This window comes from Canis lupus, chromosome 36, assembly GCF_003254725.2.
Source record: "Canis lupus dingo isolate Sandy chromosome 36, ASM325472v2, whole genome shotgun sequence".
NCBI classification, from domain to species: Eukaryota; Metazoa; Chordata; class Mammalia; order Carnivora; family Canidae; genus Canis; species Canis lupus.
This window is the reverse complement of record NC_064278.1, coordinates 10,821,984-10,837,344: the sequence shown is the minus strand read 5'-3', so window position 1 is coordinate 10,837,344 and position 15,361 is coordinate 10,821,984. Positions and strand designations below refer to the sequence as shown.

Sequence of the window (15,361 nt, the reverse complement as noted above, 5' to 3'; positions counted from 1 at the left end):
TTGAGACATCTGGGCATTGATTTTTGTTAAGGATTTAGTTGTAGAGAGCACAAGGTAGGAGAAACTACCTTGGCCTGTAGAGTCTAGTAAATGCTAGTTCCAAAGATTATGGAACCTTTGTGCTGAGAGGGAGCAGAGAAGAATTTCTTTAATCTGAATTTGTGGTGATAATCTGGATCCCCAATGAAAAACACATCTGTTACTTTGAAATTTAAGATCTGAGAGGCTGAAGCTGGAAAAAGCTTAGGAGAAAAAAAAAGCACTCTGCGCTGTTACTGTCACCACTAATTTGCCTCCAGGTACGGGAAAGCAGTGATACGTCCTGCAGAGGATTTAAACTAGGCTAATCATTGACATTTCCAGAGGATATCTTTAAAAATATAGAGTCCCAAGAACCATTAAGAATCATGATATGATGAAAAGAGGGAAGCCAGTTGCTTAAAAATTTGGTGCTTTCCTCATAATCGTTAACTTCTACCTCTGCCATTGGTATGCATTATGTATTGCAGATGTCTTGCATTATAGCTGAAACAAAACAAAACCATTCTCTAAAATCTTGGCTGAGAGTGTAATTGAGCCATGAGCGACCAGACCACATTATTTGCATTTTGAGACGTTGAATGAACGTCAACAGCACACGCACACACACAAAATGGAGAAGAGATGATGTAAAGTCTTCTTATGAGGATGCCCTTGTTGTTTTGATTGATGGACATGGCCATATAGACATGTTATGTGCCCTTCCTTGTTAAGTGACCCCATCTTGCCAAAAGCCTACCTTCAAACTCTAGGAAGGATGCTGAGACTCCCTAAAAGTCTCTAGAAACCTACTCTCACCTACAGCAATCAGAGGAGGCTTGTCAGGGTATGTTCCCTTCCTTGTCAAGTGACCATGTCTAGCCAAAAGGCCACCTACCATTCCAGGAAAAAGTGTGAGTTGTTTAACATCACATATGCAATTGTGTAACCTATAATTTTCCGCTTATATCATGAAGACCTTCTCATTTAATATTTTTCAAAACCTATGTGTTTTTATTTGATTTTTACTTTTGTGCTTAAGGCTAGCTAATAGCATTTCCCTGAATAGCTATGCCATAATATTTAACCAAAATTCTAAAGGGAAATGCTTGGCTTCTTTTTAAATGTTTATTATTATAAATCAAGGATAATTAACATTTCTTTCACATACCTTGGTCTATATCTCTGATTATATCTTTACAACAAAGCCCTAGAAGTGGAAGTAGTGAGCTTTCAATACACATCGTCAAATTACCTGGCAGAGAGCTTTCACCAATCTTTTTCTTCAATGGTGCATTGGGGTATCATTTTACCACACCCTTGCCATCGCTGTGGCATTGCTATTTTTTATTTTTTATTTATTTTTATTTTTTAAGATTTATTTATTTATTTATTTATTTATTTATTTATTTATTTATTATGAGAGACACAGAGAGAGAGAGAGAGAGAGAGAAGCAGAGACACAGGCAGAGGGAGAAGCAGGCTCCACACAGGGAGCCCAACATGGGACTTGATCCCAGTTCTCCAGGATCACTCCTTGGGCTGAAGGCAGCACTAAACCACTGAGCCACCCAGGGATCCCCCACGTTGTTATTTTTTTAAATATTCATGAGTTTTGGGGTGCCTGGGTGGCTCAGTCAGTTAAACATCTGACTCCTGGTTTAGGCTCAGGTTCTGACCTCATGGGTCATGAGATTGAGCCCCGTGTCAGGCTCCAGTCCCATGTTGGGCTCTGCACTCAGGAGGGTTTGCTTGGATATTCTCCCCCTTTACCCTTCCTCCACTTGAGTGTGTACTCTCTCTCTCTCTCTCCCTAATAAATAAATAAATGTTTAAAATTTTTTTAAATCTGAGTTTTTCAGATATTCTAAGAATAAGAGCTACACACCTAGAGTAATTACTGCATGTGTCCTAGCATCTCACATATATATTAGACTGAATTCTAAGGTGGCATCTCTATCCCCTAGTGTGCATACCCTGTATATCCCCAGGATTGCAAATATAGTGAAATACCACTCCTGTGACTCTGTTCACATTATAGGGCAAAGGGATTTTGCATACATACTTAAGGTCCCATTTCAGTGACCTGATAAGAGATTATCTAGTTGGGCCTGATCTGATCACATGAACCCTTTAAATCTCACCCTTTAAATTAAAGGGTGAGAAGGATTCAAAATAAGATTTCCTATAGTTGACTCTGAAGATAGAAGGGGTCCTGTGACATGGGATGTGCCTCCAGGAGCTCTGAGAGCAGCTCCAGCCACAGCAAGCAGCAAACAGGGATCCCAGTCCTATAACCAAAAGGAGCTGATTCTGCCAAAAAGGAGGAGCTGGGAAGTAGATTTCCGCCTCCCACAGTTATCAGGCAAGAACTCACCCAAACTGACACCTTGGTTTTCAGTTTGAGAGATCCTGAGCAAAGAACTGAGCCACACAGTGCAGGACTTCTGACCTGTATGCTAATAAATGAGCTTTGTTTTAAGTTGCTAAATTTGTGGTAATTTGTTACACAATAATAAAAAACCAATATAACATCATCTGATTTAATCCCCAGTGCACATATATGAAGTAGACATTATTATTAATAACATTTTCCAAAGAAAAACCAAAGCATAGAGAAAGGAGGTGACTAGGCGAAGGTCATAGAGTTAATTAGTCTTAGAGGAAGCATTCGAACTCAAGCATTTTGGCACTTGTAATCATAGTTTTAATTACCACACTCTTTTTTGACTTTTGTTGTTATCTTACTGCTTGAAATTGGTTTTCTCTGAATATTTGTTAGTTAGGACTATTTTTTCCCAAAGGCTTTCTTCCATTCTTAACGGTTTCTGTGTGTTTGCGTGTTGTGTGCATTTGTCTAAATTACTTAACATCCTTTTTCCCCAGTAAAGTGTTCATCGAGTTTGTGTTTAGAGACATTTTATTATAGCTATAAGGAGCACACTCGTTTGTGATTCTGGTATTTTTACATTACCTTTACAGAAGAAATAGGTCATGAACACTTTTTACATCCAAGTGTCTTCTTAGAATTTAAATCAGAATTCCTTGGGATTTCTTCATACTGTCCATTATGTTCTGTTTTTTTTCTTAATTAATAAATTGCCTTTCTTTTAAATAAGTAGATCATAATAATGTTACTGAGTCCCTACTTGGTGCCAGAAATTAAATTCTGTGAATGTGTTATCTCATTTGCACCTATAATGACTCTGAAATGAGTATTATTGTTTCCTTGTTATCACTGAGCAACATGAAGCTTAGAATGTACATTACTTATGTATTTTGGACATAAGGCTCCTTTGTGACAGCAAATATTTTGAAACATAAGTGCACATGCTACTTTGTAGAAATTTAAAAACAAACTATGGGGGGAAAGAGAATATACACTTTGAATATATTACTAGTATGAAGAATATGCATTTCATGGAGTAATTTCAGAAATGTTTTTATATTGAAAACATTGGAACTATTTTCATATTGAAAAAATTGTTAAAACATATACCATGCTTTAACCTTTGAGTTATAGATTCTTCAGGAGATTATAGATGTATGTCTGTCTTAAAAATGATTAATGTAGCATATACCAAACTTGACTCACAGAATTTTAATGGATGAAGTTTCATGTTGGAAAGGGGGGGGGAGGTCTATGATCAAATAAGTCTTGAAAATTCTTAATACTATAAACCCTTTTTGAAGAATCTCACTGCATTAGTATAATAAAAGCTATACAGAAATTGGTGTTGTTTAAATTTTGTCCAGATTCGTGCAAATGTAACACAGAATTTTTTTTTTCATGGAATATTCAAAAAAATTTTTCCGAACTTTGAAAATGTTTTACCAGTTTGATATTTTGAAAGTCCTACCATTGCTAATTGTCACTGATTCTAGGATTCGGTTTCACCATTATGAAAATATGGAAAAAATACCATCTCCTACTATACTAACTTGACTAACTGATATCCAATGATTTAATTGCAGTTAATATGGAAAAGTAGAAAAACTTGCCAATCAAGGGGAATTTTATGAGTTTTCTAATCCCTTAATGAAGAATAATACTTAGGAGGCCATTAAAAGCCCTGGGGATTGTTTGGCTCCTTTCTGCCATTCCTGCTTTCCATTCTTAGCTTCTAAACAGAAAAGGATGACTAATGGGGCAGCCCGGGTGGCTCAGCAGTTTAGCCGCCTTCAGCCCAGGGTGTGATCCTGGAGACCTGGGATCAAGTCCCACGTCGGGCTCCCTGCATGGAGCCTGCTTCTCCCTCTGCCTGTGTCTCTGCCTCTCTCTCTGTGTGTGTCTTTCATGAATGAATGAATGAATGAATAAATAATAAATAAATAAATCTTAAAAAAAAAAAGAAAAGAAAAGGATGACTAGCAATAACAAATGAAAATTACAGACAATTCCATATTATGTTCCAAATTCTGTGGTGAGAAGCATATCTATCAGTCTTTACAATATCACCCAGGTTGATAACCAAATTTTACAGAAAGGGAAACAGAAGCTCAGATAGCTTGTCACTTGTCCAAATTTACAGAGGCAGTAAGATGGCATCTGTAAGAGATAAACTACAGTTGGCCTGACTGCAAAGTTCATTATGCATCCTATCAATTATTATGCTGTACTACCTAAAAACTAATAGGCAAGCCAAAGTTAAAGTACCCTGTAAGCTCAAAGTACGCATTTCTAGAAACAGGCATACTGACTGGCTGACTAAATCATCCATTTAAGGGGTATATATGTACACCACAGTACAGTTCTCACATAAATGAGCACAGTAGGGTATATTAGGAATCACTCTTTCTCTTTAAACTCCTAGACATCACATCAGGGCATTTTTTTTTTCTTTTTGGTCAGTTCTACCTGGCTGTGGTAGACTATAGGACTTCTACTAATGTTATATTATCTGCCAACCTTTACCTCGAGACATGTTAAACCCCAGTAAAATGGATATATCAACTCTCAGCATGCAACCTCGATTTCTTCATAGCTAAGTCAACATTGTCACTTGTCAAGCATTATGGCTTAGACTTGTTCACCAGAACACAACATAAATGGCAGAAAGACAGTCCAGAGGAGAAGAAAAATATTGCTGAGTAATTCTATTTTTAATCAAATGTTGCTGAACAATTTAACTCAAGAGAGTGAAGAATAATTGAATGAGTATACATATGAGAACACTCAGAGATTGGTAAAATACATGTCACTACATTTTCTTATGTGAATATTATTTAATGTTTATTGCATATTAATACAAAAGTATAATTAATTGTGTTAATTTACATTTAACCCATTCCCTTAATATATGATGATGATGACGACGTGTATGTGTATGTATCAAAAACAGTAACAGGGCAGCCCCAGTGGCGCAGCGGTTTAGCGCCGCCTGCAGCCCGGGGTGTGATCCTAGAGACCCGGGATCGAGTCCCATGTCGGGCTCCCTGCGTGGTGCCTGCTTCTCCCTCTGCCTGTGTCTCTGCCTCTCTCTCTCTAGCTGTGTCTCTATGAATAAATAAATAAAATCTTTAAAAAAAAAAAAAAAACAGTAACAGATAATGAACAGCACAGTGCAGGGAGTCGTGAGATACAGAACGTATGCAGATGAAATCCCCTGTTAGAGTAGGTGAGCTCAAATGGAGTTTGCACAATAAACTGTCTGCAGTACATAATTTTGCATGACTTAACGACATTTACAGGACATGGACATTATTGCATTGAAAAGCATTAACAGAGAAGCCCCTGGAAGGAAGGTACTATCTCAGAATGGAATGCGTGTCTGTCGCTGGGAGGGTACAAGAAAAGGGTAAGATAACTATCTGACACAATTATTCCCTTAGGCAGTCGGCAAAACAATTTAGGGGCACATAGTATGTATCAGACATCGTATTAGATGTTGTTGCTAGAGACAAAGGACACCCCACCCGCCAAGAATTGTAGTTAAGATAATTGAATAAAAATGTATGGAGAGGTAAAAAAAGTGGCTGTCGTGACCACATCAAGAAGCCAGGAAGTGCAGGACAAGCCCTAGGTAGTTCTGGGTTGTTTTCATTGGCTCTGCACAGAAGTTGTATGGAGATCTCTGAACAATAAGCTGAAGAGGGGAGTCCCCAAGTTCAGTTTCCCATCTGACACTGAGCCCTAGAGGACTTCATTGTGAGCATGGGAGAGTCCACTTGGGGTCCTTACTGATTTAGGTATAACAGTAGATTAACCATCCCAAGCTTTAAGTATGAGTTTTATGAGTGACCAGAAAGGAATTTTGAGAAAGCAAAACAAGAATTTTTTTTTTTCTAAATAATGTCTGAAAACCTTTTCTAGACTCTTTCTGGCTTAATATGCTGACAGCATCACAACCAGGAGTACCAGAGTCATACCTGATGACAGATATTGATTTTCTGTGGCTAGCTTAACCTGGGATAGAAAAGGAAATCTTTGTAAATGCATTCAGGAGTCCTGTTTGGGAAATTATTTGTTTCACTTATTAAATATATTGTGATGTATCCACAACATGACAGCAACTAACTGTATCAACACTTACTAGAAAACAAAACTAAAATGCATTTTTTACCATGACAGCAAGCTCACAAAAAGTCAAGGAGACTGTGACAGTAAGTCAAAGAGATCAGTAAAAGGATACCAGGGGCAGGTCTAAAGTGGAGAGTTCTGTGCAACTCTAAAATTCCTGTGCCATTATGCTTTGTGGACCATCTGGCCACACCATGCTTTTTTGTCTTTTCCAAAGTTCTAAACTGGATGCTTTTCTTGCATCCAGTATTTAATGCATTATATCCAATATTTAATACAAACACATAGTGTTTGGCTGTTGTTATTTTGCATAAGCAAATGCTCAGTTTCTTACTAAAAAATCACTGTGGGAATCCCCCTCTGTGCCTTTCTTTCTTCATAGGTAAAACGAGCAATCCAGGAAGAAACTATCTCTACAGGCCAGTCCCATGTTTCTAAGGTAACGGAAGACTAAAATATCCAAAGAGAATATTTGAAAATCAAATGAGTATTTGCTAAAGGATTTTATAGTCAATATTCTTTAAAGATACATAAATTCACATAAGAACTACTTTTACCTGGTGATTTGTGGTTTATGTACAAAGGTGCATGTGAGTCAGGAGAAATATTGAAACGTGTCTATCACCTTTTGTTGTTGTATTGCAAGTTAGTGCATTAAGCACTTGATCTAACTAAAGTAGAATGTCTTTGGAAATAAATCACATAGGTTCTATTCATCTCTTAGCCATAAGATTAAAAGGAATGTCAAAGTTGAGCTCCTGTCAAGTGGTATTCTTGCTAGTGTTATTCTTAGAATTAGCACTGACATTTATCAAGGTCATCATAATCTTGAACTAAATGCTTGAAAAGTTATGTTGAGTCTGTATTCTCAGAATATGCACATCCAGCAATTTTCAGGTCAAACTATTTCATCCATTATAACAACTGAGATCTGAACAATTGACTGACAAATCAGATGATCTGCCCAACTGATTCACTGAGTATGAGAAAGATCTAAATGTGATCATTAGTTTGATTATCAAATCCAGTTCTTACTTTTTGATGTTCAAAGTGGTAATTAAAGAGTAATGATGCTGCTTTGGATCAACCCCCTTTCCATACCTAAATAAGCCCTATGTTATATTATCAGGCATTAAATATATACTAAGTCAAAACTAACTTCTGATCAATATTTTTGGGTTATGGATTACTATAGTACAAAGGTGGAAGCAATTGCTCATCTGCTTGAATTACCTGAGTACCTAGTACAATTTGAATGTTGAAACTGGACCAAGCTTTCTTATCCCCATGTAACTTCCATTTCTTTTCAATCCCACCCTTCCATTCCCAGAGATGGGTTATTTGCCAAACTAGCATGTTTCCATGACAGGTATAAAGTTGTCTACCTACATTATAGGGGCAGCTATTGATATTTCATCTTTCTGAAGACATTTTGTGAGACTTCAGAGACCCAAGTAAACTTACCTATGAATATGGCAAGCTTCTTTCTGTAAATAATGAACCAGAGAGCAGTAAAGAGGCATTACTAACAAATGGAATTTTAAAATTATCTGTAACTGAGAGTGAGCCTATGCAATGCGTTATTTTCAGCAACCTGAAATGCACTTCATAACTTCGATCGTGCCTGAAATAAGGGTCATCTGCATAGGTTGCATGACCCATCTCCTCATCCATCTGCTTTGTCAGTGTGCTCGTTAATGTCTTCTGTCTTTACGCTGAACGTGTTGCCTCTGAAGTGCTTTGCTCGTGTTAACTGATGAAAACTAAACACCTCCCATTATCCTCTTTGTGAAAAATAATGTTCTGACGTACCAAATTAATTTAAGTAATGTAGTGGCTAAATATTAAATATATTAAAATATATTTCAAGCATGTGGTACTTTATTTACTGTATGACTAATGAATCTAATAGACTAAGGTTAATATTATGAAAACTAAGTATTATATGTCAAAAACATTTAAATGAGAAATAAAAGAGAAAATAAGAATCTTAACTGAATTATAATAAAATAATAGGAAAGATATAACAGCTTTTTGATGATTTTTCCCTCTCAACAATTAGCCGGGAGAAAAAAAAATTATCATGACAATGTTTTAACTTAGGAAATTGCCTAGGGCAAAATATGATAATTCTGATTTTTACTTCTTATTAAAAAAAAGGCCACATAGAATGGAATTTTATTTCCAAGTAATGCAAAAGGCTTCAAATAAAACAAAAAGAATATATGTATATTTATAATAATTTCTTTTAAATTTCAGATACATATGTTAATATTTAAATGGTTTTTAGGTTGTTGTGATGTTTAATTTTTTATATATTAGACTACAAAAGTAAGGAAATTACTGTATTACAGAAACAGTAAGGACACTAAGTTTAAAAGTCTTCATCTGTCTAAATATAAATTTGATCCTCTTCACTGCCCATAGCCTGAGCATAGATCTCAAGCTTTCTATGATTAAAATGACTGATGCATCAAAATATGTTTCTTAATTTTATTGTCTCATTCAGTATACTACTAAACACTACAAACATAAAGAGAAAAAGGAAAGTATTATGCAACAGGAACATACATAACATATAAACACATAACATATAAAAACCTATATTTGAATCTAAGAAATGCTCTAAAGGAAAAAACAAATGGTATTGTGTTTGCCATCTCCCACAGAACAGCCTTACATGGTTTTCATTTGCTTTATTTCCATCCTTCACTTGGACAGGAAGCTCTTAACTGTTTTCTTTCATGCTTCTTTTTTTCTCTCTTGCCTCCACTCCAGTGTGCGCGCGCACACACACACTGCCCCCCAACACACACACTCCCCCCACCCCAACACACAGCCACCCCCCACCCAAACACACACTCTCTTTTTCCTGTAGTCTCTGCAGTAAAAGCTACCATAGTTATCTCCTGGAGACGTCTCATGCAGACGCCTCAAGCAGACGTCTGCCAGTGGATGATAGGAAATGCTGATTGAGAAAGGGTTTATCTACTTTTCATCCAAAATATGTGAACCATTAAGGAAATTATAAAAAGCAGCAACAATATACTCTGGTTTTATTCAGAACCTTTCCCTTAGCGATTATTAAAAGGATGATATTTTTAGCCAAAGAAAGCAAAATGCATCTGCAGCAGCTGGTTTCCAAGGAAACAGAATAATTTAAAACCATGTGGAACTCTGCTCTCTAATTTTCATCAATTCCCCTTCATTCCTGGAGGTAGCTTTACTCGGAATTTATAATTTCCAAAAAATATAACTGCCTTGATTTATTTTTTCTAATACATTTCAGGAGGTGACTATCTAGTCATATATATCACCTTAAATTCCAATCTAGGGAGAGGTAAATTTGTAGCATCATTTTGTTTTAAAAACCAAGATCAGAAGATTCTATCAATAATTAGAAACATGGCAATACTTCAGTATCATAAACTAATTTTTGAAAACCAGATAGTGCAAAAATAAACCATGCAAGTGTATTTGCTTGGATCAATAGGACGTAAGCATGTAAACATATTATTAGCTATATTCAGTGTGTGTAGGAAATTTAAGATAGTTCTCCATTCATTTAGATGATCTTTTCCCAACATCCAGTAGTTTTTCTTCCCCCTTTATTTTTAATTTTTCAAGAACTGTTGTGCTTTTGTCATTAAAAAAACAAAATCCATTTCTCAGACAAAAAAAAGCAAAAACCGGATCAAAAAAATTCTTATATATTATACATATTCATTGTTAGTTTGTGATTCATTCAAAGGAAGTATTTTAAAAGTACTTGAACATATCATTTAAATCAGTGAAAGACTTTTATTTTATTATAATCAACAAGTCTTAATTGATCGCCAATGTGCCTAAGTCAAGAGCAGTATCTCTTAAAAGAAGCTTGATCTTAATGAGCTCCTTCCTCCCTTAACCACCCAATATTTCTGACTTTAACTATATAATTAAATGACTTGTAATAAAATTATTTTTCTTCTTTTTCCTGTGTGTCATGTAGTCTACACATTTAGAACTCTTGCCTAAAAAAAGACAATATTAAGAGATACAAGCAGCTGGTAAAGTAAAATCTGAACTTCTGAGCTGTTAAAGAAAAAAATTATTGCCCTAGGGATCTTACCAACAATATAAATGTTGCGAAGGAACCCTTATCTAGATATATTTGATTGATAAATGAAACCGCCAATGAAATTTGCCTATTAAGATGCTATTTTTTACAGCAATGTTTAATCCTTCATAAACAGGTTTCTGAGCTTTTAAATGAAAACAACCCTATGCATGTTGCTAAATATAGTTGTTTTATCATCACATAAGTTTACAATTTACAAAATGAAATGATACAACTACTCAATAGCATGAGATTTATCAAGAGGAGTAAGTTAAATAAAAGAGCTTAAATGCATACGAACCATTCCTTCTAATTCAGCACTTAAAGAGCCTACAACCGGCAAAAATTATTTTCCTAAACCATTTACTGTATTGTAAACATTAAAAGACACCACATGAAATTTTATGTCGTCTATTCAGAGAAAGCTCCATTTTCTCAGAACCTGTGGAATTTCCCAGGCTTTCCTCATCTTTCCTTTCATTCCCAATCACGTAAACTTGAATAGAAACAAAAAAAGACACACGGTGACTCATTTTATCTATTAATTTTGCTTCAATCACACTTTCCTAGAAAGTTATCCGGGGTAAGACATGCCTCTGGTGTTTTTATCAGCTAATGGTGTGGCAGGGAGAAAAACCCCAGCTCATTGCAAAGCTTCCTTAAGCAATGAATGGGACACACTTGCAGGAAAGGTCTTCAGAATAATTTTCGCATCATAAAATTGTCTCAATAGGCACTGAGAAGCATTCTGTTTTGAAGAAAAAGATTTTTTTCTTTTTTGCTCTTACCTGTAAATATGGTTTCTGTACTTCGGCTCCGTCAGAACAGACTGAAGACTTCACTCCTCCCTCGTCTATCCATCAGGCAGCAGCCAACCAATCCCGAAGCCGGATCCTGGCATTCTCCGGCTCATGCTCCCTGCTTTGCCTCCATCCCGTGTTTCCTCCCACCCCCACTCTCTTAGAGGGCAAATCCTTGCAGCTGGGAGAGAGGGAGTGGAGAACAGGAACATGAAGAGGAAAGGAATAAAGAGATGAAAGATATTTCAAAAAATAGCTCCAAACCATAAACAAAATCTGCAGGTGAACTCAGCTGAAGCACAGTGTCTCGCTTTGAATTTAGGAAAAGAGCGTTAATCAGTGCCTCAACCACCTGAAATTAGAGCCAAATATTCAGGATGAGACCTAGGTAAATTGCCTGTCTTTTCAGCTCCCACTGATTTTCCTCAGGGGAAAAAGAAATTCTCTCTCCGTTGTATATTTTGATATGTAGATAGAGGAGGTTAAGACTGAACAGCAAGATGACATTATGCATATGCAGCTTGCAAAGAGATAAAATTAAAATGAATCAAGACCCTTTACGTTGATGTAAATGCAATGCATTTGCATTTCAACCTCTGTTTGGCACAGTTTCCATTTAAAACCAGTTTCAGAGTCTAATCAGTATGAAAAAGATATTTCATCCTGAGAATTAGAATATTTAAATATTTCAAAGCTGTGTGGTTTGCATTGCTTCAGATTCCTTAAAAGCTGGCATCAATTTGCCTTTGTGAATAATGGAGCCTGTTAAAGATTAAAAAGGGATCAGCCACTTAGTTGCCATGTCTCAAAGTGACTAATTGAACTCCAATTTTATTCTAATAACCTTGGGCAAAATCATTTCACTTTTGAACTAAGAACGTAACATGTATAAAAGGACAACTGAGGAAAGCATCCAGTTATAATACTTTCAGGCAACAAAGCAAACCCACCTACAGCTTTAGAGAGGCTAGGTTGGGACTAACAAAGAATTTAAACTATACACAGATTGTTTTCTTGATTTTAAAAATAGAATGCAAACCATGGCCCTTTAAGATAAAAAGGTATTAATTGAGCTTCTGCTAGTGGAGGTGGTCCGAAAAAGTTTCCTTGGGGAGATATAAATTAATAGATATTTTGTCCCCCTTAGGGGTATGTACTGTCTACCTGAGATATTACAGGTTTTGGTATTCAATTTCTCAAATCATTAATGTATCCTCATGGAAATAAGACCACAAAGAGGAAAAAAATGCTAAGAAAATGTTCCTTATCTCCAAGAGTAACGTGGGAGCAAATCATTGGTAGTCTAGAAATAACTGTACGGAAAGGGTTTAGGGGTATCAATCTTTTTAGCAGAGAGTGCTAGTGACTTGACCTGAAGCTGACTTCAGATAGAAGCGCACTGATTTCACTTTGTGTGTGCAGTTATTTGGAGTAGTTCTGGGAGACCCTACTAGATACAAGGGGAAGGTTAAACTATCCTTTATTCCCACCAAACCCCTCTACTATGGAAAATGCTTTCAAAACCTCTGTCCTATTGCTTGGAATTGCTGGAGGAAGCCCGAGGACAGCATTTTTTAAAGTGGGGGCTGGGGGCTATCTATATCAGAATCATTGGCGGAAGCCTTGTTAAAAAGTCAGATCTGTGAACCTCACTCCAGATTTAAGGAATCAACATTTCAGGAGTTGGCAACTCAGCATTTTTAGCAAACTCTCCTGGGTGATTTTTCTGCCAACTGTGCTATAGGTAGCAATATCCAGTAGACAAGTATTCCTTGGGCACAAACTCTAACCAAATTTCATCATGATTTTAGGGGAAGAAAAAGAGGATGGGCGGGGGAGGGAGGTTAACAAATTTAGCTTGAAGATTTTGAATTTTTTGAATATCCAGACTGAAATATTAAGTAGTTAGTTGATATGAAGTACAGGTCTGGAGTGTAGATGTGATTTAGAGATCATCTAGAGTATGGCTACAGCATTGAGAGTAGATGAGCTTCCTTAGGTCAGTGCTTCTCAAAATTGTGGCCCAAAATATTCTTTTAACAGAATTAAAAATGCAGACTAATGGACTCTACCCAAACCTCCTGAATCAGAATCTCTGGAGTGAAGTTCAGGAAGCTCCATTTCTAATAAATTTCCCAGCCAACTCTCTATTGTATACTGAAGTTTGAGAATCATCATTCTAGAAAGGGAAGTAGATTGAGAATGAAACTCTGGGGTATATTTACATTTAAGAACAAACAGAAGTGGAATGAAGAAAAGATTATGAGAGGAACAGTTAGCCAGTAGGAGGCAAACCAAGAGAGTGGTCTACCAAAATCCAAAGGAGTAGAGAATTTTGGAAAGATGCCCTTTGGGAAGATGCTCAAGGGCTTATGTCAGGGTCTAATGCCTTGTTATACAAAGTGCAATTCACTGAAGTCAGTTCAGGCATCCCCTGGAGTTTCCTTTAATGCAGAATCACTGGTCCCATTCCAGTAAACTGAATCACAATCTGCATTTTATTTTATTTTTTTAATATTTTATTTATTTGAGAGAGCATGTGAGCATGAGTGGGGGGAAAGACAGAGAGAGAAGGAGAAGCAGACTCCCCACTGAGCAGGGAGCCTGATTGGGGCTCCATCCCAGGACCCCCTGAGATCATGACCCCAGTCAAAGGCAGACACTTAACCCACTGAGCCACCCAGGCACCCATGTGCCCCGACAATCTGCATTTTATTTTAATAAGATCTTCAGGTGAGTTGTACGCACATTTAAGTTTTATTCTTTATTCATTTTTCTTTTCTTTTCTTTTTTTAGCATGAGACTCTTTTTTTTAATTTTTATTTATTTATGATAGTCACAGAGAGAGAGAGAGAGAGAGAGAGAGAGAGAGGCAGAGACACAGGCAGAGGGAGAAGCAGGCTCCATGCACTGGGAGCCCAACGTGGGATTCGATCCCGGGTCTCCAGGATCGCGCCCTGGGCCAAAGGCAGGCGCCAAACCACTGCGCCACCCAGGGATCCCGTCTTTATTCATTTTTCTTAATTGAAATATATTTGACATGTAATATTGTGTAAATTTAAGGTATACAGCATGTTAATTTGATACCTTTATATCATTGTGGTGATAATTGGTACCTCTATCACTATCAGGATATATAATTATCCTTTCTTTTTAGTAGTTGGAATAATTAAGTTTTAGTCTCTTAGCAAGCCTGATGTTTATAATATGTATTATTGTCTATATTCACTGTACTGTACGTTATATTTCTAGGACTTATTTACTACTTGTTGTAAGTTTGTACCCTTAAACAACATCTGTCTTGTCCCCAACCCGCAGGCCCTGGTAACCACAAGTTTGGCTTTTTAAAAACTTCCACATATAAGTGATATCATACAGTACTTGTCTTTCTCTGACTTGAGTTTTAGAAACACTGTTGCCACCCATTGAATATGACTTAGTTCTTGGTGAACTGAAAGTCAGCAGTTTCAGTGGAGTGGCTGAGGCAAGAGGCAGATTAAAGTGGTTTTAAGAATGAATGGGAAATAAAAAATGAAGACAAGTTCAGTGCTTTCGTACACCCAGAACAAGGATCTTCTAGCACACTGATCACCAGGCTGTCTCAATTCAAAGGAGCTGAATATGAACAGTGGTGTAAAGTGGCCTAGTTTGCTGATGCAGGTCTCTGCCTTGTCCACTCCTCTGACAGAGGTGATAAGAGTAACAGAGGCTGGTAGTGAGAGACGAGACACTTTCCTATGGAATAATGACAGTTAGACCCTTGATCACCACAGGAGCTCAGCCACATATTGCCAAGAGCAAAGGTAATAGACCTTCTGAGAGTGGTCTGAGTAACTTTAAAAATCCTTCATGACAAGGCAATATTACAAAATTTTCTAAAAGTCAAATACTATTATTAAATCATTTAAGTATTCTTAAAAACCT

General features: G+C 36.7%; 1 protein-coding gene across 1 annotated transcript in view; it reads right to left on the bottom strand.

The window, feature by feature from the left end:
• The window catches only part of CSRNP3 (cysteine and serine rich nuclear protein 3), a 189,518-nt gene extending 178,019 nt beyond the window's left edge, over window positions 1-11,499 (bottom strand). Inside the window, exon 1 of the mRNA XM_025471000.3 lies at window positions 11,426-11,499. The gene's annotated coding sequence lies outside the window, so the exon portion shown is untranslated. The remainder of the gene's footprint in view (window positions 1-11,425) is intronic.
• Between the last annotated feature and the right edge of the window lie 3,862 nt (window positions 11,500-15,361).